Raw genomic sequence first — 27,032 nt, forward strand, 5'->3', positions numbered from 1 at the left:
CTCCTGGAGGAGAAGCTAACTCAAACATCGCAGAGGTTGACGCAACAAGACTTGGGAAAGGAAGTGGAGTTTGTAACGTTTCAACCACAGCCCCCGACTATTCCAAAAGAAGGCCCCCTCATGCAACCTCCCATTGTGATTTATCAGAATGATCAGGTGATCGGCCTTTGCCATAATAAGGGAAAATCACCACCATGAAGACTGCTATGGCAGAATCAAGAGCCACTCTGATAAATAGCCTTATTCCTCCGGAATATGGAGAGGGCTCAGGAGGATCTTCGACAAGAGATTTTAACCAGGAAGTCGAAAACCCCCACAGAATTTCCCCAAGTTTATTCGACAACAAATATTTAATATTTTAATATTTAAGCTAACAAATATAAATTAAGACAAGTCGTAACGAAGTAAGATTACTGGAAAATAATATTAGATAAGGAATTGTTAACTTGAATTTAAACAGTAACCTTTGAAGTTAAATAAATTAATTAATTTTAGTAAGTTCATAGCTTAAAGATTTAGTTAGAAATAAATGATACAGCCACTTTAACTTTCGGCAATGTTTACGGAGCAATAAAGTTGAGGGTATACATTTAAAGGTGGAAACATACTCAGATTAATCAAACATCACTGCACCGAAGCCCCTAAAACAAATGAAGTCGGTCCATAAACCACGGAACATTCTTTAATTCCAAAAAATCGGTTATCCCCGGCAGAAGCTATAACGACGCAGCGACTCGTGGAAAAACAAAAGGCGGGTAACGTGAGGAGAGGGGGGCGACCCTTTAGCGGGAGGAAAATTTTATTGAATAACTTGATATTGAACCGAACTGATTGGGAGCTGTAAAGCAGAATAATTGGAAAGTATTGATTTAATTTTTCCGCTTTTTTCTGCAGTCCTTCATTACAACGCCGAGATAAGCTTCGGGGAGGGACGCAGGGGGTGGGTGGATCGCCGGGAGGGCGGGAAGGCAGAGGGATAACTGTAAGCTGCAATAAAATCGCGAAGCTATGAATCATAAGGTAATACCAGGGCGCCATAAACACAGATATCGCTGGTGCAGTTGGTAAAAAACGGAGGAAGAACGAACGGGGGATGAGACAGAGAAGGAAGAGAGTGGTGTGGTCTAAGGTGGAAGTGCTTTATACGTACTTTACTTACTAAACCGCTCATTTTAGTCACGGTCATACATTCCGATTGGGAGCTGAATACCTGAACGGGCGGACATGACCAGCGATTAAAGTAAGCTTTGGGGACTTTGAGCTTTTGGGTTTGTTCGCGAGGCTGAGAAAAGGACTTTGTTGCACGGCTTGTTATTCCGCTGATAAACATTATGTACAATGCAAAAATGTAGAATGGCTTTTGCATAAAGTATCTGGAACGGAACTTGCGTCATTTTTACACCTGAAGTATCAAAGAGCCTTACATTGCTACCATTTGATAAAATCTCAAAAGACCAAGTATAAAATGGACAACAATAATACTGATGGGCTACCATTTAAGTACCAACGATTTACGTATTAAACGCGATTTCAGAAGTAAAATGCGACAAACGGTCCCAGCATGAAGGAAATTACTTCAATGATGTCCATTTATTGTGTAAGTAAGGTCAGATTACGACACCCCTGTTCTAGCGAAAACAACTGTTTCCGCAATGAACAACGAATCGGACGAAAACAAAAACTTGAAGCTTGCCGAATCCAGATATTCCCTCAGCTTTCAGTTCCGTTCAGCACCGAAGTCGTTAAACGTGGTAGAATGTTCGAAGGGTGAGTAAATACTGGTAGCCCCCTAATTCTTTCTTGAAATATTTTTTTGCAAGCTCGGAATTTTGGAAATAAAAAATGAAACAGGAGGAAAATAGGCGTGAATTGCTGTTGGGCTGGTTTTGGTACAATCCGTCAGATTAACAATATACTTTGGATACAACTATACGTACTCGATGGATGTGCGTGTCGCATATCTTACATATTTGAGACGCTTTACATTCGAGTGCCCGTAGAGCTCACACCGCGTTGTGAACAAGAGACGTGCGAGAGGCCATTTATCTCTTTTAGCTTGGGTCTCGTCGTTACGTTGCTATCGAAAGAATTTTGCTTCAGTGCCGCATTCACTTTAAATTTTAAGTTATAGATAAAGGATTCATTACGTCTGCATGTGAAGTTCAGCTGATTTTCTCCCAACATATTACGTTTATAAAATATCAAGCTTCATATTAAAGCTATAAGTATGCAAACGCGGAAATTAACCGTGTGATTTGGAGGGTCTAGAACGACATTCCGCGCAGGCATACTTTCAGCTTTTTTTGAAAGTTTAACAGGCGAGATATCTCTGATTTTTTTTTTTTGTTTTTTTTTTCTGTGAAGAGTTTTATTTATTGTAACTTCCAATTAGAGGAAACATATACAATTATCATAATTTAGGAATTATGTATGGTAAAGCAACGACTGGTGAATATTCCTTATTATCATAAAATTAAATCTGATATGTTTGAGTAAGAAAAACGCTTAGGTGTTTCATAAGTGGTGGTAAAAATGGGTGGGGGGGGGGTCCGAAATATGCCTCAAAGCGTGGTGAATCCGTTTCATGCCGAAGATTTGAAGTGAAACGAATGATTCAGCTGCAATCGGCATTTAACACGTATTCAGTGGTCTATGGAACAGATCATGATTATTTCCGTGAACTACATGGAGTCACCTTGGAAAACCCGCATGAATTTCCAGATTAAAGGGGAGGAGAGGCCCTCTACGGGGGGCCAAAAAAGGCCCTTATCGGTTAAGTCGCTATCGATCATTACTTTAAGGGTGTCCGTGCAAAAAATGATGTTCTAAAATTTTAAAAGAAACTCAAAGGTAAAGTGTGTCCACTTTACTGCAAAAGTGTGCAAAAAAAACTTTAGTGTGCCCCTCTGTCCATCTTTGCTCTGTTTTTCAGTTTGCACTGATTCCTATACCTCGGTCAGTTGCATATTCATTTTCTTGTTTTAATTTTCATTTTTTAGCTTTTGTTCCAGTTGAGAATGGGCATGTAATTGGCCCGAAACGTCCTGGTTGTTTATTTATCCTCTATAGCCTTGTATTCCCATTTGTTTTTTGTATTTTAGTGTATTTAGTGTGTTTTTATTGTTGTCTGCATTCGGGCTATTGCGTCTCTTGCTCTCTTATCACTTTACTACGAATAGTATATCGATACAATGTTTGATTAGATAGTGGACATACAGTGCGTGCGCTGAGGTAGGATTTCGATTCCAGGAGGGGCTTTAGCCCCATCCCGTGGCCCCTGGCTACGTGAGAGAAACAGTAGTATTTTATGTAGTCATTTTAAGCTTTTAAATGAGTTGTTCCGCACGATAACTCTTCACTACAAGATAGAGGAAATGATGAGGAACTCCCTTGCACGAAAAATTATTGAAATCGGCAGACGCGCGTACAGGGCTCCAGCTATCGTTGCTCCCCTCTCTCTAATTTTGTCTGTTGATCCCAAGTGGGTACAAGAAGACGCTGGAAGTACCGAAGTGAAGGAAAAAAAGAGTAAAGGAATAAAAGAAAAAAAATTCATATCCACGCATATTCCTTTTTTACCACAGAACCTCAAGCTGTGTGATTAATAAATCCTGAGTTACGAAGAGGGACTATCGAATTCACATTTTAACCTATTTCTTTTTTTCCCCCAATGTTCGCAGAAAAACCCCCTCATGAAAAAATCGCTTGAGAAACATGAGGATATCCGTTCACAATGTGGGAACCCGCCATGGCAGGTGGTGGCGTCAGCCCTAAACATGCGTAAGTAATTATTGTTAATAGTAATCATGTTTATGGTTAAGTATAATATAAACGTGTGCCTTAGTAGGAGAAAAACCTGAGAAACACACCCTTTCAACAACGAAGGGATGGTGAACTCCTATGTTCGCAGAAAAACCCCCTCATGAAGAAAGCTTTGGAAAAGCACGAAGACATCCGATCTCAGTCTGGTAACCCGCCATGACAGGTGGTAGCATCGGCCCTAACCATGCGTAAGAAATTATTTTTAATAGTAATCATGTTTATGGTTAAGTATAATATAAACGTGTGCCTTAGTAGGAGAAAAAGCTGAGAAACACACCCTTTCAACAATAAAGGGATGGTGAATTCCTATATTCACAGAAGAACCCCCTCATGAAGAAAGCTTTGGAAAAGCACGAAGACATCCGATCTCAGTCTGGTAACCCGCCATGACAGGTGGTAGCATCGGCCCTAACCATGCGTAAGAAATTATTTTTAATAGTAATCATGTTTATGGTTAAGTATAATATAAACGTGTGCCTTAGTAGGAGAAAAAGCTGAGAAACACACCCTTTCAACAACGAAGGGATGGTGAACTCCTATGTTCGCAGAAAAACCCCCTCATGAAGAAAGCTTTGGAAAAGCACGAAGACATCCGATCTCAGTCTGGTAACCCGCCATGACAGGTGGTAGCATCGGCCCTAACCATGCGTAAGAAATTATTTTTAATGGTAATCATGTTTATGGTTAAGTATAGTATAAACGTGTGCCTTGGTAGGAGAAAAACCTGAGAAACACATCCTTTCAACATCGAAGGGATGGTGAATTTGGCCAGTAGAAGACTCCGCAGCAATGATTAGCGGTGGCCAAGCATGTATATCCAGGACTTTTTTTGGAAGAATGGAGGGGGGGGGGGACTTAATCGGGTGACTGGGGTCCGGGTGTCGTTAGCCGAAAATCTTTTTGAAGAATTCCCATTGAGAACTGCTGTCATTTTTCCTTTTTTACTGCTTTCGGGGTGAGTGGCAACGTGACTAGGGGTGGTAAGAGGTGGGGGGGGGGGGGAGCAGTAGCTCCCTTATAATACGAGGAGAGATGAAACACCAAGATCATAGAGAAAAAAGGAGGTGTTTGTATTTCGGGCGTGTCGAATTTTTTTTATAACGTGCGGTGGTACCGTTGCGGTTCGATTTTATCATCGATTTTCTTGGAAATGGTGTGGTTTATGGAAAAAAGTCAATCTGTAGAAAGTACTTAAGCCTTGAGGTGATTCTTCGAGCTATCCCACGCGGTTCAACTAGCATTCCATACACCGCATAGATCATGTCAAAAAACAATGACGGAAGATTTTGAATTTAAAGCCAAAAAAAGGACGAAGGCTCCTGCGCATGAGCTTAAAGAATCATTTCAAACAGAAAAATGGGCAAAATTCAGAAAAATGAAAGCAGAATAGTGTTTGGAATAAAACCTCGCATTCCATACAGAAATCAATGACTTAATCGAATGCGATGTTTTTTTCGTAACTCTATTCTGCTTTCTTTCCTGTCAATTTTGCCCATTTTTTGTTCAAAATGATTACGATTTGTTGATTAGTTTGAATGATTTTTTGTTTTTGTTTTAAATGATCTTTTTGGTTGTAAATGTTGATGATGATTGATTTTTTGTTTGTTGATGTTCGTACATTCCCGGTGAAGATTACCTCGAGAAATCTTACTAACTATTCAAAAATCAGAGAAAAGCGCGGGAGAGTGCAAGCAAGAAGGGTGCTCCAGCATTCGGAGGATAAAAGATGAGGGGTGGGCGTGAATCCCGAAATGACCCTCTTTAAATTTGCCGCCGCGAGAGCGTCATCCTTGCGACTCCTGGCCGTGTGGCGCTGGCACCGATTGATGGCCGGAATTATAAGCGACGCGAGCGTTTTCGCATTTCCGCGTTTCCACAAACAATATCGCGCTCCGCCGGGATTGATTAAGTTTCATTGGGTTCGTGACCATTTTTCAGATTGCAATCTCCGCGAACCCATAATTAACTGCTCCGCCCGGCTCCTCGCCTTTCAATCCTCTTACGAGACCCGGCTCCCGAAACGGGGATATTTTTCCCCAACTTAAAATAGTATTATTTATTTGCGCGCCGGCTCGGAGTTGGGTAAACAGATCTATGCGTCCGCTTCGTCGTCGACTCTCCTTTCGAGGCGAGACACCCGTAACTTATTTTGAACGGGATAAACCACGCGGAATGGACCACTGTTTGAGGTAAGAATCAAGTCACCACAACACATGCTTTCTCCTTAAAGTTCCGCGTTGAGCATGTTCAACGCGTTGAGGAAAGTCCGAAGTCGACTAGACCGAGGGCGATGAGAAGTTATTTCTCCCATTTAAGTTAATGAGTACGAACTTCCCGCTCGCTGGACAAAAGTCTCTTGGATCTGGAGTCCAGACTCTAAAAAAAATTTGACAAGAAAAAATTCTCTTAAATTAAATCGGATTTTGGCTTGAATAGAGAGCAAAGATTCTTAATTAAAACGACTTTCCTTTGGACGCAAGCAAAAATCCAATTGAATCAAAAGAAGTTTTTGGACCCTGGATACAAAAGGCTATTTTCCAGTGGCTGGCGAAAACACCGAAAATGCGGTGCGTTCCGTCCTTTATATCCAATAGAATTCAACTTTGAGCTTCCATAGATGCATTCAGAAACATTGTTGCGCTCGTAAAGAATTTTGAAAAAAGAAAATAAGTTAAATTACATATATGTATATGTATGCAATAGAGGGTTAACGCATTCCCGTAAACTCCTGAGACTAAAATCCTGCGTTTGGGCTGAACCGGCACGGCGAAATATATTGGCTTGGCAACACTCACGGATTCCTGCCGCCGAAGATTTAGGGCGGCTTTTATTGAATTTTCGACTGTCGTCAGTTTGAAAAATTTAAAACGAGCGTTTGAACGTTTCATCCGTGCTATTCAATACTCAATTTTTTAACCGTGAAAATGTGTACAAGAAATATAGCGAAAATTCGTGTTCTATCACGGGAATTGCTAAGGGAAAACGCCGTATGAGCAATGTAATGTTCCATTTCCCCGCAATGAAAAGTTCATTTTAGGGGTCGATATTGAGTATTTTACTCTAGATGTTCAGTTGAGTTGCGAACAGGATAGTCTAAGAGATGAGGATAAAAATTAAAAAAAAAGGTTCTTAGAAAATTCGTGGTTTATCGCAGGAATTGGCAACGTCCGAAGGCTCATACGGCGTTCTTCTACAACACAGCAGAATAGCCGAAAAAAGTTGAGCTCGGCCGCGCTAAACGCGCACTTAATGCTCGCTGTTCTCAACGCGTAAACATCCCCGATTCTTGGCGCGATGATAGATGAGGTTTTAACACCCCCTCCTTCGCCTTTTCAATATTTTAAGCCTCTGGTGTTTCGCCGGGTAATTAGGGGGAGAGAAAATGTGTATTTGAGTTTGGCACCTACTGCTGTCGATTTTTGAATTCGCCACCCCATGTATCCACACCGACTCTACCGACTGTTCCCTCATCAGAAATGAGTACACGGCGAGTTAAACACATGAAAAAATTCCATGACATTAACTCACACGTGAGATATAAATGTTCGGAAATGTTCCTAGCTCTGGAAAAAAAACATGATCAACCTAAGCCAAAAAGGCATTGAACTCATAGTGCGTATTCATAAAAAACGGAATGATCCTTTTATGCAGCGGCTATGCAATTTGAGTCACTTTGGAGTTTATATAGTTGCATCGCGTTTTTTGAATTTACACTGCAAGATAAACAATTAATGTTATGAACAAATAAGGCGCACAGATTTCTTTTTAGGCAAAAACTGTTTCCAGTTTCCGCTGCCTTTTGGCGCGGAGACGGAACAGCGAGAATGATCATCTTAATATAAATCAAAACTTTCCATCTCAGGAATCAATGAATTCTATGATGCCTTACGACGGATAATGGACGATTCTATACAAAAATATAAGACCAACAGCATAATTTGTATAAGCTCTAGGTGTTACTAAAAATGATTATTGAGTATGTTTTTATCCGATTGTCCTTCAATCAAAAGTTCAATTAAATGGTCAGCATTTTGACTCGAGTTCTGAAAAATATGGTTTACAGTTCAACCGAGTCTGGATGAACATAGAACTTCAGAGCATTTGGGAAGGTCTAAAGTTACTTCTGATGAATTACCCACTTAATAGTCGAAAAGGAGCATCTTGGAGCTGAAGCTGTAGAAACGGCAGGGCAAATGAGAGATGCTGCGCTAACTTTCTTTCATGCCGGTATTTTTGATGACTTCTCTTAAGTAGGGGAAGTTGTTGAGCGAATGAAATAATTACTATACTAAACTCGTCATTTGAGCGATATGATGGTTCTTCGTTTCTCATTTGTGCAATATGGTGGTACTATCGACGAATTTAGTTTTGCGCAGAGTCTCTGGTGACTATTTAGCGACGGCACGGCGCGGCGCGTTGCCTGATAACGCTCTCATGAAGACGCACTCGTTCCTCTGTGAGTCACTAACACAGACGCACATGAAACACACACAGACATTTTCACTCATTCACCGTGAGAATTTACGTTTTTGGCTCTTTGGAATGTAAACAAAGATTCGTAATGACGTATCGCGCATCGATTCCAATTCTCACTTGCCTCTACTTGTTCTTGTGACTAGAGCAAGGAAGAAAGGGCCTTATTCCAAATCGGTCATTTTCAACCTTGGCCTGATCTTCGAAATATTTTCAAAGTTGATAGAGGATTACCTCCCGAGTCTTAAACAATGACGATTTTTTAAATCGGGCAATCAAGGGGGAGGCGGAGGGGGGGGAGTCAAAGTAAAAAATGTAAACTCGCATATCTCGCTAATGGTTTGTTGTAAAAAGATGAGCTTGGTCTCAAAATGTAGAGAAAACCACCAGCTTTCAGGCAATGTTTAAAAAATTGGTCCATTTTGAAAATTTCATCCATTGTTGCCGCCTTGCCGTATCTCAAATTTTCACATTTTCAGCTGAGACGTTGAAGGAATCGCACAATAAGTAATCAAAATATTTTCTGATGAAAGTAGACCTTTCAAGCTTTAAAACAAGCACAAGTTCATCCTCGAAAAACAAGTTGGAGGAGAGATATGATTTTTCAAAGTGGATGCGGTACACTTGGACCTAGTTTGTTCCGAGTCCCAAGATCACCAATGCCCCCAAATCGCGATTACGAATTGCAAGGTTATGCATTTTTACACCCCATTAGCTCATTTCCGAAGAAAATTATTAAAAAAGAACAATATCGAGACACATGAATGTTACAGGACTAGCCTCAGCTGACGCTCGCTGCATCAACCTTAAAAAATCGTGACTCTTTTTCAAATCATTTCTCTAGGATGGACTTAAATTTAAAAAGCTCAAATAGTAGGCTTTTATTAGCAATTCCTCTTTTTTTCTCTTATTTCTACCCAGAGAAGCGTTGAAGATAAACATAGATTTTTTATGATCGAAAACTTTGATTATCCTGTATCCATTGCATATTAATCATTTATCCTGATATTGTCATTTTTGACGAATGATTTTGTCTAGGTGTGACATATAAAGGTACCGCCCCAACTAAAAATTGAAAATTTGAACTACGGCAATGTGACAGGAATGGATGACATTTTCAAAATGACCCAATTTTGTCACCATTGTCTGAAAGCTTGTGGTTTTCTCTAAATTTTGAGACTAAGATCATCTCTTTACGACAAACCGTTCACGAGATATGCGACTTTGAACATTTATCTTTGCCCCCCCCCTTCCCCGCTATCCGTAATTGTTTGATTTCAAAAATCGTCAGTATTTTGAACTTGGAAAGTGATTCTCTATCGACCCTGAAAGTATTTCGAAGATCAGGGCGAGATTGGAAATGACCGCTTTAAATAAGGCTTTTTGATGACCGTTTTATCACCCATTCTCCTCCATTTCATTGAAAGAATCCTGAATGAAATGTTCCTGCAATTCTGCGGGAAGTTAATATCGTAATATCATTGACAGATTTTCAATTTTACCTTTGCCCCGCATTAAAAAAAAAAATATCCAGCAAAATTGATGATACTCAGAAACAGCTAGTAATTGCCAGTAAGAGGGAGTATAATAGTTAGCAAATTGGAGTAGAAATATAGTGTCATCCAGTCCAGTAGATCAACTTTTCACCCACCTCTCCTCACAAAATGGCTGATGGGTGAATGTTTCCATTTAATCCATAGTTTTTCTCACTTGTCAGCAAAGCGGAGTAGCAAACTTGGAATCGATTTCTCTCAGTTGCAAGGTTTCAAAATGTTCAGTCTTATTTAATTTTTTCCCTCGGATGGAAAAAAAGTATGTTGGATCCAAAGTCCAGACTCTTATAGATTGGACAAGAAAAATACTCTTGATTCATAAAATAGTATTACAAAATGACATGTAGTTCCCCCGTTCAAATAGTTTACACCTTTGCGATGCCATGACGAAGTTTTTACTCCTCGCAGATCGGAAATGAGACAAAAATTCAAGGATTACAATACATTCAAAATTAGGCGTTAAAAATAAATTTTCCCAAATATTTTGTAGCTATTGCTAGAATAAGTAGACCGTTTCCGAATCGTAAAAAATGAAACGCAGATGGACTCAAAGCTGTCTGTCTTGCATAACTTAGGAGTGCAAATGAGATTTCTCCTTTTTCATCCTCTGACCAAACGTCAAGAAGTTTATGGGTAATCCCAATGCAATTAAGCGCTGAGTTCAATTAGGACTACAGGTAGTTTCTCTCCAACACTTTTAGGAAAACCAAAGTTTTCCTTAAAAAAGGGCTGTTTCGAAGAACCAGGCCCTAAGGCCGACCTGCCACTACTGTCAAATATACGCTCCCACGGCGCGCCGAGTATGCGCCCCTGTGACGCATAGCAAAATAAGAGGAGAACAAAAATTATGATGAAACCTTAAATTTAACTCAAATCAAATTTAAAAAAATATGAGGTATCTAAATGCGATACAACTATTTGTGCTAGATGGATGTCCATTGTCCTTATTGCACATGAAAAATTAAAAGCGCGATGGCGTGAGTCGTGAGGCGTGAATTCGCAATGCTCTGCTCTATGCTGTTAGTCATATCCAAGAGAAAAGTTAAATAGCGAGACCGAATTACGTTTTTCCTACCTTCAGCTGTGTTGCTCACGTAGCCTTTGAAGCACCACGACAAATGAGACAAACGAAATCAACACAATGTGGAAATGGAGCAAGGGAGAGGATGGGCGTTGAAGACGGCGCAGAGATACGACTATTCATGCTTGATGAATGTCCGTGTTGCATCTGCAAAATTGAAGGCGCAATGACCCGGGGCGTGAACTCGCAATGCTCCGCTATATGCTGCCAAATCGGTGTCGCTCAGATTCGGGAGAAAAGTTAAAACAGAGGCCCAAATAGGTCTCTCCATGTCTTCGGCTGTGTTGATACTCGATTTTTTTTTCAGGTCCATGTCCGATTCTTTTTTGGAATGATTTGCAGACCAATATCTAAAGCTCGCGTGAACCAGGCCCCGTCCAATCTGCAGGGCAGGTTTTGTTAGTAAGGCTCGAGTCAATTTGACCCGGCTTCAGCATTTAAGGGTTGATGAAAATATCATTAAAATGACTGCACCTTCCTCGCAAATCGCTTCCATCGGTCACCAGCTCTGCCTCAGTTTCTCTAGAAATAAGGGAGCTTCGATGCGTCTAGAAATAACGGAGCTTGGGTGCGTCTAGTAGCTGTGATTTGTTCTCTTTTTTTTTTCGTTGTACACAAGTCTGTTAGTTACTTTAACACGTTCAATTTTAAAAATTTTCTCTGTGCTATCAATCACCTTTGATCCTGAAAATAGCGTGAAATTGTGATGATTTGCCAAACTTTTCTGGATCCCCCACCGCGTAAGGGGGGTGCATCCCCTCGGGAAATATCATACTACAATACTACATCCCCCTTAACCGGCCAAGGGTCTACGCTCTTAGATGTGAGCCAGTCCGTACATGCGAAGAACGTTTAATTTTAATAGGAAACTGGTGTCTGATAGAGATGAATAAGGTCATTTTTGGATCTAGTAACTAAAAATACAAAAGGATACATGTATTGCATGAAAATTATTTGATCTAGGTTCTTCATGGAGGAACTTCCTTTAACTATGTTTGCTGTTAAATCAGAGAATGGCCGTATTTTTTTTAAACCATTGACCAATATTTTCGAAATCCGAATTTTTATACACATGCGTATTTTGGCATCTAAATAAGGTTTTTTTTTGTTTTTTTTTTGTTTTTTTTTTTGTTCCAAACTCGATCTTTCGGAAAATTAGTGGGTTGTTGAAAAAACAATCGTCGATTCGGGGTCAGAAACAAAATAAAGATATAGTAGCAAAATTAGCTATCTGAATAAAATGATTTTTTGTCCTTCAGGACTCAAAACAATGGATCAGTTTTATATAGGATTCGTGGGTGGATAATGCCATTTTGACCGGAAAACCTCGTTATCAGAAAAAGGGAGGCATATTTTTTGGACATGCGATATGCGATACTTGTCTGGCAAGTGTCCATGTATCTTTGGCTCCAAAATTCAAGAATAACTTCGGTTTATCTCAATCATGCATTAATTTCCAGAAAATCTTTTCCTACGAAAATTCATTTTTAAATAATCCCAATTCGCCTGGAAAATGGCAGAGACAGGGACAAACGGAGGTCATACTTGGACCCAGGGCTAAATATTACATCAGAATTCGCTATTAAAGCATTAACTTTTTTTTCGGTGCACACTTGTGTAATCTTTCATATTCAGCAGCGGACCAGTTTTGCGTCATTTTCAAACTTCCTGCGCGAGAAAGTATATCCTGAATTAAGGAGTTCTTTGGAACAAGGGCGTGTGTTCAAAAAAGTAGTTCCGCGGAAGTCGCATTTGAAAGTTCAGAAGTGTATAGCGCTAATTCTAGCCCATATCTTCGCACGAAATTTAATTAGTTTGAAAGATTAAGTCTTCGAGAGTGTACTTGCAAAAACGGAACATTGTGACTACATTTCTATATGATCCCTACAAGATAACGTGGATCGTTGTGTAAAAAAAAGGGGGGTTGGGGCTTTTTAGTACACTATGTATATTTCCTGAAAATAGGAAGAATCCAATTTCAGAAAACGCGTTCTCCCGAAAAAGGGCGGATACGCGCATACGCCTTTGTCCCAAAGAACTCCATGTAACCTTTCGGCGCGGCGCGGCGTCTAGGAGAGAAAATCAGTTGCACCTCATGAAATTTTAGCTCTATTTTCGAGTGACCGCGGTGTTGCGCTGTCTATCATAGTTTGCACCTATAGATGCTTGTCTGAGAGATATTTTCTTGAAAAAGTAGCAGATTTGTCAATTGTTCATGTGCCTCCGTTTTCCTCGTTGGCATGAGATGAGATAGGTCCAATCAGCACCCGATATCTTTGAAACGCGCCACGCCGCGCTGCGCCTCGTCGCACAGTTTACATTTGATTTGGAGCGGCCTATGCGCAAAACTAAATTCGTCGATAGTACATCGTTCCTCATTTGTGATGCAACTCTTCTAAAGCATCAGAAAAAGTTCTGGTGAGGTAATACCGGCCAAGGAAAACTTTCGCTAGTCAAATCAACACACACGGAAAAAAGAGGTTGTCTCGCCTGGAAAATCCGGGAGGGTACATTGTAAATAAGCTACGAGAACCTCTAATGATGGAAAGCTGGACCAGCTTCCATGTTTGGGATGCCCCAGGAAGAAATAAAACATATTTGTGTGAATTAGTCGAGACAGCAAATGCCTGAAAAATTGCCGTAAAGCAAAGGAAGTTTTATCGAAAAATTCGGGACTTTTTGCGACGAATCTCACGGATATTTTAACATTGTAGAAAGTTTACAATCGCGATCACCGACGAAGGATTCGTATCTTTCTTCGAAGATTTGTCAATCATAAAAGCATTCATAAATGTCTTTCACGAGCCATATCTCTGTCTCTTTCTGGACATTTCAGAAGAAATTCCCGAAGTTCCGATGAGACACACACACACACCTGCTATCATTCATAGAATTGTTCGCACCCTACATGCCTTAGGCTGCGATATAAAGATAGTGAATATGCGAATAAATGTTATGCAAAATGACGGAAGTTCGTACGAGCAAATCATTCAGCGCCCTGCGGGCTGATTGTTAAAGTTTATAGATAAAGCTATAGACAACAAAGAAGACATGGAGAATATGGATCGACCACTCTGGTTGAAACGGGTGGTTCTAATAGACTAAGGGAGACAATTTTATACTAACTGTTCGGTCTCATGTCGGTTGCTGGTACAGTGACCACATTACCTCCTTTATCCATTGCAAGGACCCGTTTCCGCCAATAGGATCGCCCCATAATCCGCTGTGTTTTAAGTCAATCGCTTTGTCTATCAGTTTCAATAATAAGCCTGCTGATCCTGATTCGGGGGTCAAGGAATGAACATTTTTCATTAATGAGAAAGCGGATTTTTCGTCGACAACAGGAGCTTTGCACAACTAAAGCGCTCGGATGGGCATTGGTAAAAATTATTACCACGGGAACCCATTAATAAAAAAGGAAAATCTTATCGAATTAGACAAGATTATGACGAAAAAGTTCAACCAAGAATTAAGAGTTGAATTGTACTCAGTCTGAGGAATCGGAATTAAGATTCCAGTCATAAGGAAGCTTAGTCCGATGTTCTGTGACTACCGCTTAGTTTGACACCAATCTGCGTTACCCTGATACCTCCTATTGGAGGGAGTTAACACGTGGTTTATCTACACGTGGTTCCAAACCTGATCACTCCAGTGGATCTAATTAAACCGGGTTGAAAATCCACTCGAAGTCATTCGGAGATGATACACACATTTCACGCATAGAAACACTACCGAAAACACAATAGTCACGTTCACCACTTTGTGCACAAAAGTACACTAGTGCACCGAACTATTACACGCTAGGACGAAATTCTAAGCTGCAAGGAAATACTTGTAATATTGGTACGGATACAACTTTGAAAATGGCAGGAAAAGAACACAAATGGCGGTGTGCGAGGATTAAAATATGTAGGGTAGGAGGAGCAGGAAAATTAGTGACACGATTCATTTATTTTCTTAAAGTGCGACAAGGGTACATCCCCAAGGGGTCTGATATTAGCCCACTTTTGCAAGCGATAAGGGTGAGTTAAACGCAGGTCATGAAAAAGCTTCAAGAATAGTTTGCTGATATAGTTTCAAGAAAAATTACTTTAAAAATTCCAAACAAAAACGTCTGTATGAGAAATATTTTCAGTTAGAAGGGAATTTGAGAAAGTTGGACTTTTTTACACCAAGAAATAAAGAGAGGGCATTTATTATGGTGCTTCGTTGAGAGAGAGCTTCCTGGAATGAAATCACGCTTTCTACTACGGCAAAAAAAAATACAGAACATGGGCGCAGAGTCATTTTACAGCTGAGTACTAGCTTGCTTGCTATTCAAGCCAAGTGGCAGGGTGGTTTAAATCCGCCAAGTTGAGCACTCAGTTAGTTACGCAAGTATATCAAACTGAGTCTCATTTGATCAAAACATCGCTCAACGGTGGGGCAATCATCAATACACATCGAATGTATTGCAACAAAGGAGTTGTCTCCGCGGTTTTGCGTCACGCTGAGGATAATACTCGCAGCGCTGAAACAAGCGATTCATTACGCTGAGTAAAATGGTAGTGGTGATAACCCAAAACTACTCCCCGTAATGAGGTCTACCTGGTGGTCATGATTCAGAAATTATAATAGCGAGGGGGAGACTTTGGTTGTCACGATTAAAATTTCAATCGGCGTAATGAAGCATTTTCTTGATGGAACAAATGTTCCTCTTAGAACAAGAAAAACCAACCGAATAAACGCATTTCTTAGTACCGCCGTTTCTCATGAAAAGGTTCAAATATTAGAGGGCAGTTAAAATATCTAGTCTCTATACTGAGGAAAAAACCATTAATAAAATTAAAAAAAGGAGTGCGCTGCTGTTATTCGACGAGAATAATGATGAGAAGTCGCTGGTTAAATTGTTTCAAACAGTACAGAAACAGAAACGATACCACCTTTCTCATCTGTGCTATTTTAAGGGGCGATTATACTTTTCAAGATTCGATATACTGATAACCATACTGTGATGCTTAGTTATGGGATAAATGTAACCCATATACGAGTTTCACAACACTTTCATGGTGGTATCGAGTCTTGAAAAGTATTGTCAATCCATAAAAGCTCAATGCTAACCAAATGGACGATAGCTAATTTCGCACAACGCGATTCAACGAATGGTAGCCTTACTCGATACGCGTGAAATTGTTACCATTGAGCGATACTTTTAGTTGAGTTAGTTTAATTGTCACAAGATGATGAAAAATACAACTCTTATCGCTTAAGACCCCTATACTGATACAGAATTCATATCGATGGCCAAGAGGCGAAACCACGTTTCTACGTTTGCGACTTTGCAGACTCCATATGGACTACATTTTGCAATTTGGAACTATAAATTCTAGCCCGGTTCAAAAACAACGTATGTTCCATTAGTGTCCGTTATGCACATTAGTGTTTTTACAGATGAGCCAGAATTTATAGTTCCGAATTGCAAAATGCAGTCCATATAATACTTTTTCCCTTGAGGAAAGAAGTCTGTGCAGTATCTTGAAAACTTCCTTAGTTATTCTTCTCGGCTAGCAGAATTTATTTTGTTATGGGGTTGGTCAGTTCTTAAGAATTAAAATAAGAACGGCACACTAGGCATGCAGTCCCTTGGTTCCGGAGTTAAGACTCTCAAAACATGAAACAACAAAAAATCCTTTTGATTCAGTCGGATTTGTGCTTGAATCAAAAGATAATCCGCTTCAACTAAAAGGCTTGGCTCTCGATTCAAGCAAAATTCCAATAATTTAATTGCGTCAAATTTGTTCAAAGTCTAGACTATCGATCCAAGGGGTTTTTTACCAGAAAAACTTTGACACATACGAACGGAAATACGTGGTTTCGCCTTTAGCCGTGGATATTGCGCACTATTTGCTCGGCTCTCAAATCAAGCAAAAATACGACTGAATCAAGAGTATATTTCTCGTCAAAGATCAAAATGTGGACTCTTGATCCAAGAAATTCATTTTCCCCCACTCAACTTTAGAAACACTGCAACGGAAGTACGTGGTTTCGCTAAGGCCATCGATACTGAGCCCCATTATGTGGATACTTTTGGACCGCGTCAAACAGAAAGGAACCAAGCCACATCAGCTGTTGCTAAATTTAATTGGCCAATTCAATTTTTTACACGAAAACGGTTGTGCGGATTTTCGTGCAAATTTCAGCGAAAACTCTCAACGGTACGAAGCGAATTCCCTAAAATTTTCAAAGAAATCCAAACAAACGTTCTCTCGTAAAAAATTTAATTGCTCAGTTACACTTGACAATATCTCGTCACCTTCCGGGCAAAGTATCACAAGCGCCATGCGACGTTTCAAAATTTCCGCCGCCATTTTATTTCTTCACAGAGAAATTGTTCAACGAAGCTGTCGAAAAATTTCACTGAATTTTCTTTGTGCTGCCAATACAATTCGGTGAAATCCTCAAACAAATTCAACCGAAAATTTCTCTGTAAAAAAATAAAATGGGAGCGGAAATTTTGAAACATCGCATGGCGCTTGTGATGCTTTGCCCGGAAGGTGACGATCTGATGTGGCTTGGTTCCTTTCTGTTGAACTGGGTCCTTTTAATCCTAGTTTTGCCTACGGGTAAGAACGCTTCCGGGAATAGTAATTTACGAGAAAGCGGGGGCGAAGGATCGTGACAGGGACGAGAGGGATGGAGGACGTCACAAGAGACACAGGCGCGCGAGGAAAACGGGCACAAGCGGGAAACCGCAAAAACACGTCGACGGAGGATCGGATCGTCACGGGACGACGTCGCGGGAGACGAGAGGCCGGAGCGACATGATCTTGGAGACGGGGCCGCCGCGCACAGACTGACTCGTGGTCGCGGTTTCGCGGTTCGGCGTGTCCGCAGCGTCTTGGGGCCGGCGACGAGCCCGAAACCGCTGCTCCAGATCGCTCCCAGAACCCGGCCCGCCTCCGCCGAGGATCGCGCGCAAGGACCCCGCCGCCGCCGGTGGGTCTTTCGCGACCTGCGGCTCCCGCGAAAACCAGAGCTCCTTCTCACGGGAGCACTGGTAAGAAAAACCTCTTGGTTCAAGAGTGCAGTTTCTTGTCGCCGGATTTAAGAGTCTGGACTCTTGTTTCGATGCAAAATCCGTTTGAATCAATGCAAAATCCGCTTGAAACAAGAGTAAATCCGGCGACGAAAAACTGCACTCTTAAGTCAATGCAATGCGGCATTGGTCCAAGAGGTTTTTTTTACTAGTGAAAATCAGAATGTCCACTACAGGGTGTCCGGAAGTGGTTTCTTCTTTCTGTTTTCTTTTTTAGCAGTTAATTTGGCTCCTATTCCTGTTTATTTAGTACACTGGAAAAAAACACACATTGGATATTGAGTCCAGACTCTTAAAAACATCGACAAGAAAAAGTACTCTTGATTCAATCAGAATCTAGCTTAAATCAAGACCCAAGCCTCTGAATTTGAGCGGATTTCGTTCTGATTCAAGCAAAAATCCGATTAAATCATGAGTATTTTTTCTTGTCAATGTTTTCATGAGTCTGGACTCTAGATCCAATGTGCTTTTTTTTCCACGGCGGGAAAAGCAGAATGTCTAAGCACAGTGTGTCCGGAAGTGGTTTCTTCTTTCGGTTTTCTTTTTCAGCAGTTAATTTGGCTCCTATTCCTGTTTATTTAGTACACTGGAAAAAAACACACATTGGATATAGAGTCCAGACTCTTAAAAACAGCGACAAGAAAAAGTACTCTTGATTCAATCAGAATCTAGCTTAAATCAAGACCCAAGCCTCTGAATTTGAGCGGATTTCGTTCTGATTCTAGCAAAAATCCGATTAAATCATGAGTATTTTTTCTTGTCAATGTTTTCATGAGTCTGGACTCAAGATCCAATGTGCTTTTTTTTCCAGGGCGGGAAAAGCAGAATGTCTAAGCACAGTGTGTCCGGAAGTGGTTTCTTCTTTCGGTTTTCTTTTTCAGCAGTTTATTTGGCTCCTAATCCTTTATATTTAGTACACTGGAAAAAAAACACACATTGGATCTTGAGTCCAGACTCTTAAAAACATCGACAAGAAAAAATACGCTCGATTCAATCAGATTTAAGCTTAAATCAAGAACCAAGCCTCTTAATTTGAGCGGATTTCCTTTTGATTTAAGCTTAAATCTGATTGAATCAAGAGTATTTTTTCTTGTCAATGTTTTCATGAGTCTGGACTCTAGATCCAATGTGCTTTTTTTTCCAGGGCGGGAAAAGCAGAACGTCTATTACAGGGTGTCCGGCAGTGGGTTCTTCTTTCTGTTTTATTTTTTAGCAGTTTATTTGGCTCCTATTCATTTTTATTTGGTAGCTTAGGAATATACAGCCATTCATAGACATGAGTTGAAACATAGAGATTATTTACTCCGCCGCCGCGAATCGCCGTCGATGGGTCTCTAGCGACCTGTGGCTCCCGCGAAAACCAGAGCTCCTTCTTACGGGAAAAGCAGAATGTCTACTACAGTGTGTCCGGAGGTGGTTTCTTCTTTCTGAGTTCTTTTTTAGCAGTTTATTTGGCTCCTATCTTAATATTTAATTTGAAAAATAGAATGAAATTGTGAATCAACCACTGTACTAATTGCGAGGGGCGTTGGTTCATTTGAAAGGTGTTGTTCTCAATGCTTCGGGAAAACTATAAATTATTTTCTGGGGTTCGTCCCCGATTTTTAAATCCCTAAAAACTCATAAATTGGATGAGGGGAAGTGGGGGTTTTTTGTTTTTTGTTTTTCGGAAAAGTTTTGTTGCTACGCATCTTACTTTACTGTTTGCTGTCTTTTTATCAGCTGTTTTCGTTCAACAATCATCATTAAGTGTGGTTACTTCCAACACTCAACTGCCATCAACTTACATTTTTCTTTTCCCGCGTTTTTTTTTTTTTACGGTTTTTCATGATTGGTTCCATCTTTTTATCTTTTTCCTATTGCCAATTTTTCCTCATTAAGGCAATAACCTCCAAGTTTTTTTTCTCATTTCCGATCAGAACTTTTCACGCTGTTTCTTTTCAATGTGTATAAATATGTTTATTATTAATTTCCATTTTCATTTCATCTTTTTTCTTCTGATTTATTTTTTTTAATTTAAAAATTGAACTTTTCAGTTATGATTTTGTTAAAATAATAATAATTTTTACTAATTTTAATTTTAAAAACAGTTGTTATGAGTGAAATTTTGAATGACCGAGGCGGTCGTCCTCCAAAACGTGGTCGCGTTTTCCAGAATTCTTCGCATGTTCGTTTAGTGAAGCAAGAACTTAACTCTGTTATTAGTATAGAAAATCAAAGTTTCATTTCTTCATTTCGGAAGTATAAAATTGATGATCAGAACTTTGATGAAAATTCTGTTACCAAATTTTCAGTCGGTTCAATGAATATAATTTGTCATCATTGTGATGCTCGCCATTTTCAGGGTGAAATGTCCAATGGTCATTTTAATAACTGCTGCCAAAATGGCTTAATTTCTTTACCGAGTATTTATATTCTCCAAATTTCATAAAGCGTATCAGAAATTATAATAGTGCTGTTGCTTTTGCCTCTTTCTCTGTAAATCGAATTGATATTCCGGGTGATGGACCTTATTGCTTTAAAGTTCAAGGATCCATATATAGGTAAGTTTATTTAATATTTACCGTTACGTAACGTACTTTTTTCAGTTTCTCAGTCCGTCCCTCCCTCCTTCCCACCCCTTAACGCATCCGGAATGCAGCTGCATTCCCCGGAAACCAGAAAGCAGACTGAACATGGAAAAAACGAAGAAGAAAAAGCGGAAAAATTAGATGAAGTTAAAACAGGAGCAGAAAAAGAAGAAGAACCAGAAGGAACAGCTACTGAAGAAGAAAAAGAAGAAGCAAAACAAGAAAAGACAAAAGGAGGAAAGAAGAAGAGCAAAGTTGTAGGAAATATAGGAAGAAAAGCAGGACAGAAATGGCAAAAGAAGAATCAACAATTTAATCGAAAAAAAAAGCAAAGTATTTAAAAAATAAAAAAAATCTTCTTTAAAATTAGTTTGAAAACAAATGTAAAACCTAAAAAATAATTTTGTATGAAGATTAAAACAAAATTTTAGTTTAAAGTTTACTAAATAAAATTACAATTTTTGAAAACATTTGTTATATTTATTCTCTCAAAAAAATAATTAGACCCGATTCAAAGACAAAACAGAAAATTAAATGAAAATAAATAAAAAAAAAAAAAAAACATGTGAAAGTGAAAAGTGTACAGGAAAAATAAGGGGCTGCGAAGCAGCCCCATAAGCCCCTAGTTCCTTTATATTTAGTACACTGAAAAAAAACACACATTGGATCTAGAGTCCAGACTCTTAAAAACATCGACAAGAAAAAATACGCTTGATTCAATCAGATTTAAGCGTAAATCAAGAACCAAGCCTCTTAATAGGAGCGGATTTCCTTTTGATTTAAGCTTAAATCTGATTGAATCAAGAGTCTTTTTTTCTTGTCAATGTTTTCAGGAGTCTGGACTCTAGATCCAATGTGTTTTTATCCAGTGTAGCTTAGGAATATACAGCCATCCATAGGCATGAGTTGAAACATAGAGATTATTTGCCCCGCCGCCGCGAGTCGCCGTCGATGGGCCTCTCGCGACCTACGGCTCCCGCGAAAACCAGAACTTCTTACGACGGAAAAAGCGTCAACTACGAGTGGCTTGCCAAAAATCAGTACTTTAATCGTTCTTTTGGGGCACTTCCTCAAGGAATTCAGTGCCTTTTTGACTTAACATTCAAACAATCAGATTAATTGATCTGAATAAAAAGGAATCAGATGGTGATGACTAACCAGTTAAAAGAAGAAAATTTAAGAGCAGTAGCCGGATACTGGAAATTTGCATGGAGTTATAGCGACAAATTAATCAGAGAAATTAGTTTTTGAAGTCCAGACTAGTTAAAAGAAGGTTGTGCGTTGAATAAGAGTTGTTGATGATAATAGAAGTTTTCGTTGATAGACAGGGTATCCGGAAGTTAACGTACTTAACTTCCATTATTCTTATTATACTTCGATTATTCGGCTCAAAATATGACTATTTTTTGCCATACACAAATGCCCGAAAACGCTACATACTTACTTGAGCTACGCGCTTCCAAAGTTGCCATTTTCATCTTTCAAATCGATGTGACTTCTCGTTAATTTGTCTCAAGTAACTGGATCAAGTAACAAAGGAATTTTGAGTAGGGGGTACTTATTGGTCTGCTGTTCATTGTTCGTGTTTTCAAGAACATACGTCTTCGGAAAATGACTTCACGAGCGTTCCCGAACCGAAAATTGCGATAGCTTTTTAGGTAATAGATATTTGTAAAAACAGATCACGGCACGTGAAAGAGCGCGGAAAATCAAGAGGAGTTAGTGCTGCACAAAATTGAAAAATTGGTAAAGACCAGATATTAGGTTCACGAAATCGGGTTTCCTATGATTTCGTTTCCGAATTAGCATCCGGAGAGAGGAGGATGAAGAAATGTCTAGCTAACAATGCGCCCGTCTCAGAACTTCCAAGTTTCTCGCGAGAATCATTAATCCTAAAAGTACAGACAAGTCCGTCTACCACTCGCGCGGAAACTAGTTGAGATCGTAGACAGCTCTTTTAAAATTCATTTCCTGAGTCGGACACAATAACAAGCGCACTTTAGCGCAGAGCGATTAATGAGGGCTCCTTGCAATTTTGCATTGACGTGCAGTAGTGATCGTCAAAAGTCTTATCCTGTCGTGCTAGATGACATCTTTTATCGGACATCCAAATGGAGCAACTCCAGAAACATTTCCAGCAGTTCCAGGAACCATTAGAACAACAGGTGCTCCATGGTCAATTTAAAGAGCAGCAGCAATCAGTGATTCAACAGCAGCAATCCATGATTCAACAGCAGAAGCAGCAGTATTCCAGGTTGGTATGAAAGCTGCTTACAATCAAGCAATACAACTGGAGCAACTTCAAGAAGATTTCCTGCAGTTCCAGGAGCCGTTTGAACAATAACAACAAAAAGTAAATTTTCCTATTTTTCCGGTCACTGCCTCAATGGCGACAGTGTGACATTCATTAATAGAACTTTCAATTGCCAAGTCTACGATTACTGGTTGATTATTGATTTAACTTGTTGCTACGTGGATCGCATTTAGCGAAACGGAACCAGTGCCATTAAAAAGTGGTACAAATGATGCTTCTTCATAATTATCTGAAAAATCTCCCTGAACAGCAATTTTTTCTTTCTTCCCTCCCAAAAAATGGCAATTTTAAGGGAAAATAATTGTGTAAAACTTAATACTGTGCATATATTGAGTATCCTCCTGGGAGAAGAAAAAGTACCACACTTTATCGCGCTGGCTCAATACAGAACACCACTAGGATGTCAAAAAACAAGGCAGGATACGCGCCATTTTGAAAATTCTAGAGGTAAGATAATTAAACTTGCGAAAAAAAGGAGGGGAGGAAATCCTAACTTTCGCGAATGAGATAAGGTAAAATCCGTATCTCCAAAGAGCAGCGAAGTGACCGCAATTTATTTCCCGGCGTAAATACTTTTACAGTCTTGATCGTCACAAAGGTGGCGATAAAATGGGTTCCCGGTGGCCGCACTTAATGGAGGGAATTTAAAACTTTGTTTGTGCTTTACGACGACGAGCTAGGCACGTTGTGACGGTACTAGGCTCCGTCCGTTATCTGTTCGTGAAAGTGATAGAGAAATCGTACTCCAACGTAGCGTCTGCCGAAGGATATCTGATTAATTAAAAGAAAAAAAATTGACGCAAACAAGAACTTTAAAAACTCAAGTGTAGCTGGTGAATTTGTGTTGCCACGTCTCCAGATTCATTTCGACTGTAACAAAAAGGTACGTCAAAGAATTGCGTCCAACATTCTTTCTCTGCATTATTTCCTTCCCTCATTGGGTATTCCTTTACATTCAAATTACATTTGTAACTGCGAAAGTTACCAAAGTTACAAAGTTGGCGGATGTGTTTAAGATAGTGGTGTTTGGTAAGTTTCTCTTATTTGTCAATTGCTTGCTTGTGATTGTAGCATCGCGTGATCGAATATAATGCGTTTAATTGTTTTGTAGGCCTTGTGACTACTATCATGTCTTGGGCTGTTCGTAAACTCAACCCAACAACGTTCTACTATCTCGCCAACAACAGCAGCTTGTGGCATCCTTCGACGTTCACAAGGGATTTTTCCGAAAGTTCGAGCCGCAGAAATGAAACTTCTGGGATTTTCCCCAGTTATCGTCTCCACGAGAGAGCACGGATTATAGGTTATTCCTGCGACAAGTTTGCGCAGGAAACGGAAGTTCATTTTAATGTTTCCAATATTTCCAATGTGTTCATTCATTCTAACTTGTATGTATCTATTTTATCTTCGTCTCAATTTGTAATCTTTATTTATTTTTACTTGCAACTAGCAATTTAATACCACCCCAAAAGTGCTTAGAGATTTTTAAGTTATCTTAAATGTTACGGAAAATTGTAAAAAGACCTACTTGTGTGGTCTGAACAAACCAATGATGTTTTTTGTAAGTTACTGAATAAAAGATAAAAAAAAAAAAAATCAATGTTTCCACCGTCGGTGGACCCTGGTTTCCAATTGAAGCTCTCGCAGAGCCTATCGGAGATAAAGGAATCTATCAGATCAGAAACCGAGAGGAATAGGATCGAAAGCGAGACCAAAATTAAAGCGATGACAGATGAGCTTTCGAGCAGAATAGCGAAATTAGAGAAATAAAGTGAAGAACAAAAGAAGTCTGTCGAAAAGGAGACAAAGCAACTCGGCGAGGCAAAACAGGCTGTCGCGAACGTGAAACGCGCGGTGGACGAGTCGACCACCCAATGGTCAACGGCGACGAAGACCGGTAAAACCGCGCGTAGCACGTTCGCGGAAGTTGTGAAAGGGCGTGTTAGCACCTCCAATTACTTCCCGCTTCTTATTCAAATTTCACACTTCCAAATTTCTCCGCGCACAGCGCCACAATCGACGATCATTAGGAGAGAGGAGGACCGGCCATTTTTGGGGGAAGGACTTGCTTTTTCCGGAGGTTGCGTGACGAACAATGAGAGCTTCTTTCTCTCCTTTTCGAAATTCTTAGTTTCTGCTGAGTTTTATTTCGTGCACTATTTTTATTTCATTTCAAACAGTATACGCAAAGTTCCACGAAACTTCTTCTTCGTTATTTTTGTTTTCCGCTCTCCCACAACCACGGCTTCAACGAGCAGCCCACTAACCTAGCAGGGCGTATTGAGACCCTGAGCAAATCCGACTCACCAAGCCGCGTCGTAATCAGACAGGACACGGAGGACCCTGATACGGTCCGGGGGGCCGTCCGCGCGAAGCTCAAACCCTAGAAAACGGGGATTCCGGTGGACGGTCTCCGGATGTTTACTTTTTGCAGGCAAAGACCCCCTCGGAATGAGCAGGCAAGATGGCTGCGTGGCGCGACGGGAACTCAGAGCAGTTCGAGCACTCTCTAACCAATACCTACTCTAACCCATCCTATCGTCTGCCGTCTCCCCACCTTATCTATCTAAATAATCATGTTTCCAATAATGTAAAATGAATCAGTGAGTTCGGAAACACTCCAACACGGTTTTTTTCGATTTTCACTTTTTTACGGTTTAGTTACACTTCTGGATAAGTAGAAGCATCTGCACGCAAAAGGATATTTCGAAATTGCAATCGGAAGTGCTCGAAACGGCGACAGGAAAAGGGAAGAATCGAAGAATTTCATTGGAAATACCAATTTTTGGCCGATCAAGGGAAACGGGTGACTATCCGATGCGGTTTTCTTTTTTCGGTTCGGTATACCTTGTGCCAACAAGTTATATAAATATTCAAGCGTTATTCAGGTCAAAAAATATAAATTTTTCAGGGCAGACAATGAAAAATCAGTATCTGAAACTTGGTGCGTTAAAGTCTCTAGAGTACTTCTTGCGTCCTTTGGCACCAAAAAAGTTTTTCTTAAACTAACTTCTTCGCCCGCTGGGAAGTTTTAGGTGTTTCCTGAAATTTTTTTTTCCGAGTTGGTGTATTTTCGACTCACTGATTCAAATGTCATCTTAGGTACCTAATGCTATATTTATGCTCCCATATATTTCACCCCTTGATGCCTGACTGGTAAAATTCACCACTTTTTGGATCGTTATGTACTTTTGTAGGTATAAGTTATCAAAAGCAGAAATGTGCGAAGATATTTTTTTAGCAAATTTTTCAAGAAATATGCTAAGTGCCTCGTTACCTTTAACAGGATGTTTCCCAGAAGTTGTACCATTGTGCCACAAAAAAAATTTATAAATTTGTGCGAATGCTGAGTTAAATTTTTAGCTTGATGGTTCATCTTCACATGGAAATATTTTTGGTAGAATTACAAATTCCACAATGAAAGTCTAGCAACACAGCTAACTTAGCAAAAGCCCTCATATTTCTTGAAGTCAGGAGAGGGTAATATTTCTCCCCCCCCCTCCTCCTAACTAGTTCCCCCAATGCTCCTGAAAACATCTCTGCTGAGCGCAAAAATCCTCAAACTCATCCCTCATCATCTGGCATCCCCATGGCTCAGATATAAATGAAGCCCCTCCTCCCTTATTTTCCATCAAAATTCAAAATGTAAGTAGGTACGTTTAGAATTTGATTTCAATGCCTCAGAACGCTGCGGGGCCCCCACACAAGCTTGTGCCAGATATGCTAAAGATTTTCCCTCCTTAGGTAATCCTTAAATTATATCAGAAAAATGTCTTGCCAAAGAATTTTGAGAATTACCCTGGTTAGTACTTGGTTTGGACTCTTTTAGAAATTTAATCCCGATCATAAAGGTCAATTCCCTGAGCTGAGCAGTTTAATTTTTTTCCGAGAGTGAAATTTGTGCATGGCGCCATTATGTGATGTGCAAAGAGTAGAGGAGAGGAGAGAGCAACAGAGTATAATCATGGAGTCCGAGCGAGCTTCATTCAGGCTCCACCAGCTACTCCCGCTCTGTGATCGCCTGCTCATTCGTAGGGGGTCTTTGCCTGCAAAAACGCTCAATCCGGTCTCCGCAGGATCAAAAACGGGGTCCTAATCGAAAGTTCACAAGCATTCCCGTTAGAAAAGGTGAAAGAAAAATTCG

At 40.0% G+C, this 27,032-nt stretch overlaps 1 protein-coding gene across 5 annotated transcripts in view; it reads right to left on the reverse strand.

The window, feature by feature from the left end:
- The window catches only part of LOC109030941 (monocarboxylate transporter 2), a 650,400-nt gene that overhangs the window by 311,592 nt on the left and 311,776 nt on the right, over positions 1–27,032 (reverse strand). The window contains exons 1-2 of one of the 5 annotated variants that reach the window (XM_019042186.2): positions 17,562–17,819; positions 14,569–14,747 (exon numbers count right to left, since the gene is read on the reverse strand). The exons of 3 other annotated variants lie outside the window; for them this stretch is intronic. The gene's annotated coding sequence lies outside the window, so the exon portion shown is untranslated. Of the gene's footprint in view, positions 1–14,568; positions 14,748–17,529; positions 17,820–27,032 lie in introns of those variants that run through there. One more of the 5 variants, XM_019042195.2, reaches the window with a different exon arrangement.

Source organism: Bemisia tabaci, chromosome 5 (genome assembly GCF_918797505.1).
Source record: "Bemisia tabaci chromosome 5, PGI_BMITA_v3".
Taxonomy (NCBI): domain Eukaryota; kingdom Metazoa; phylum Arthropoda; class Insecta; order Hemiptera; family Aleyrodidae; genus Bemisia; species Bemisia tabaci.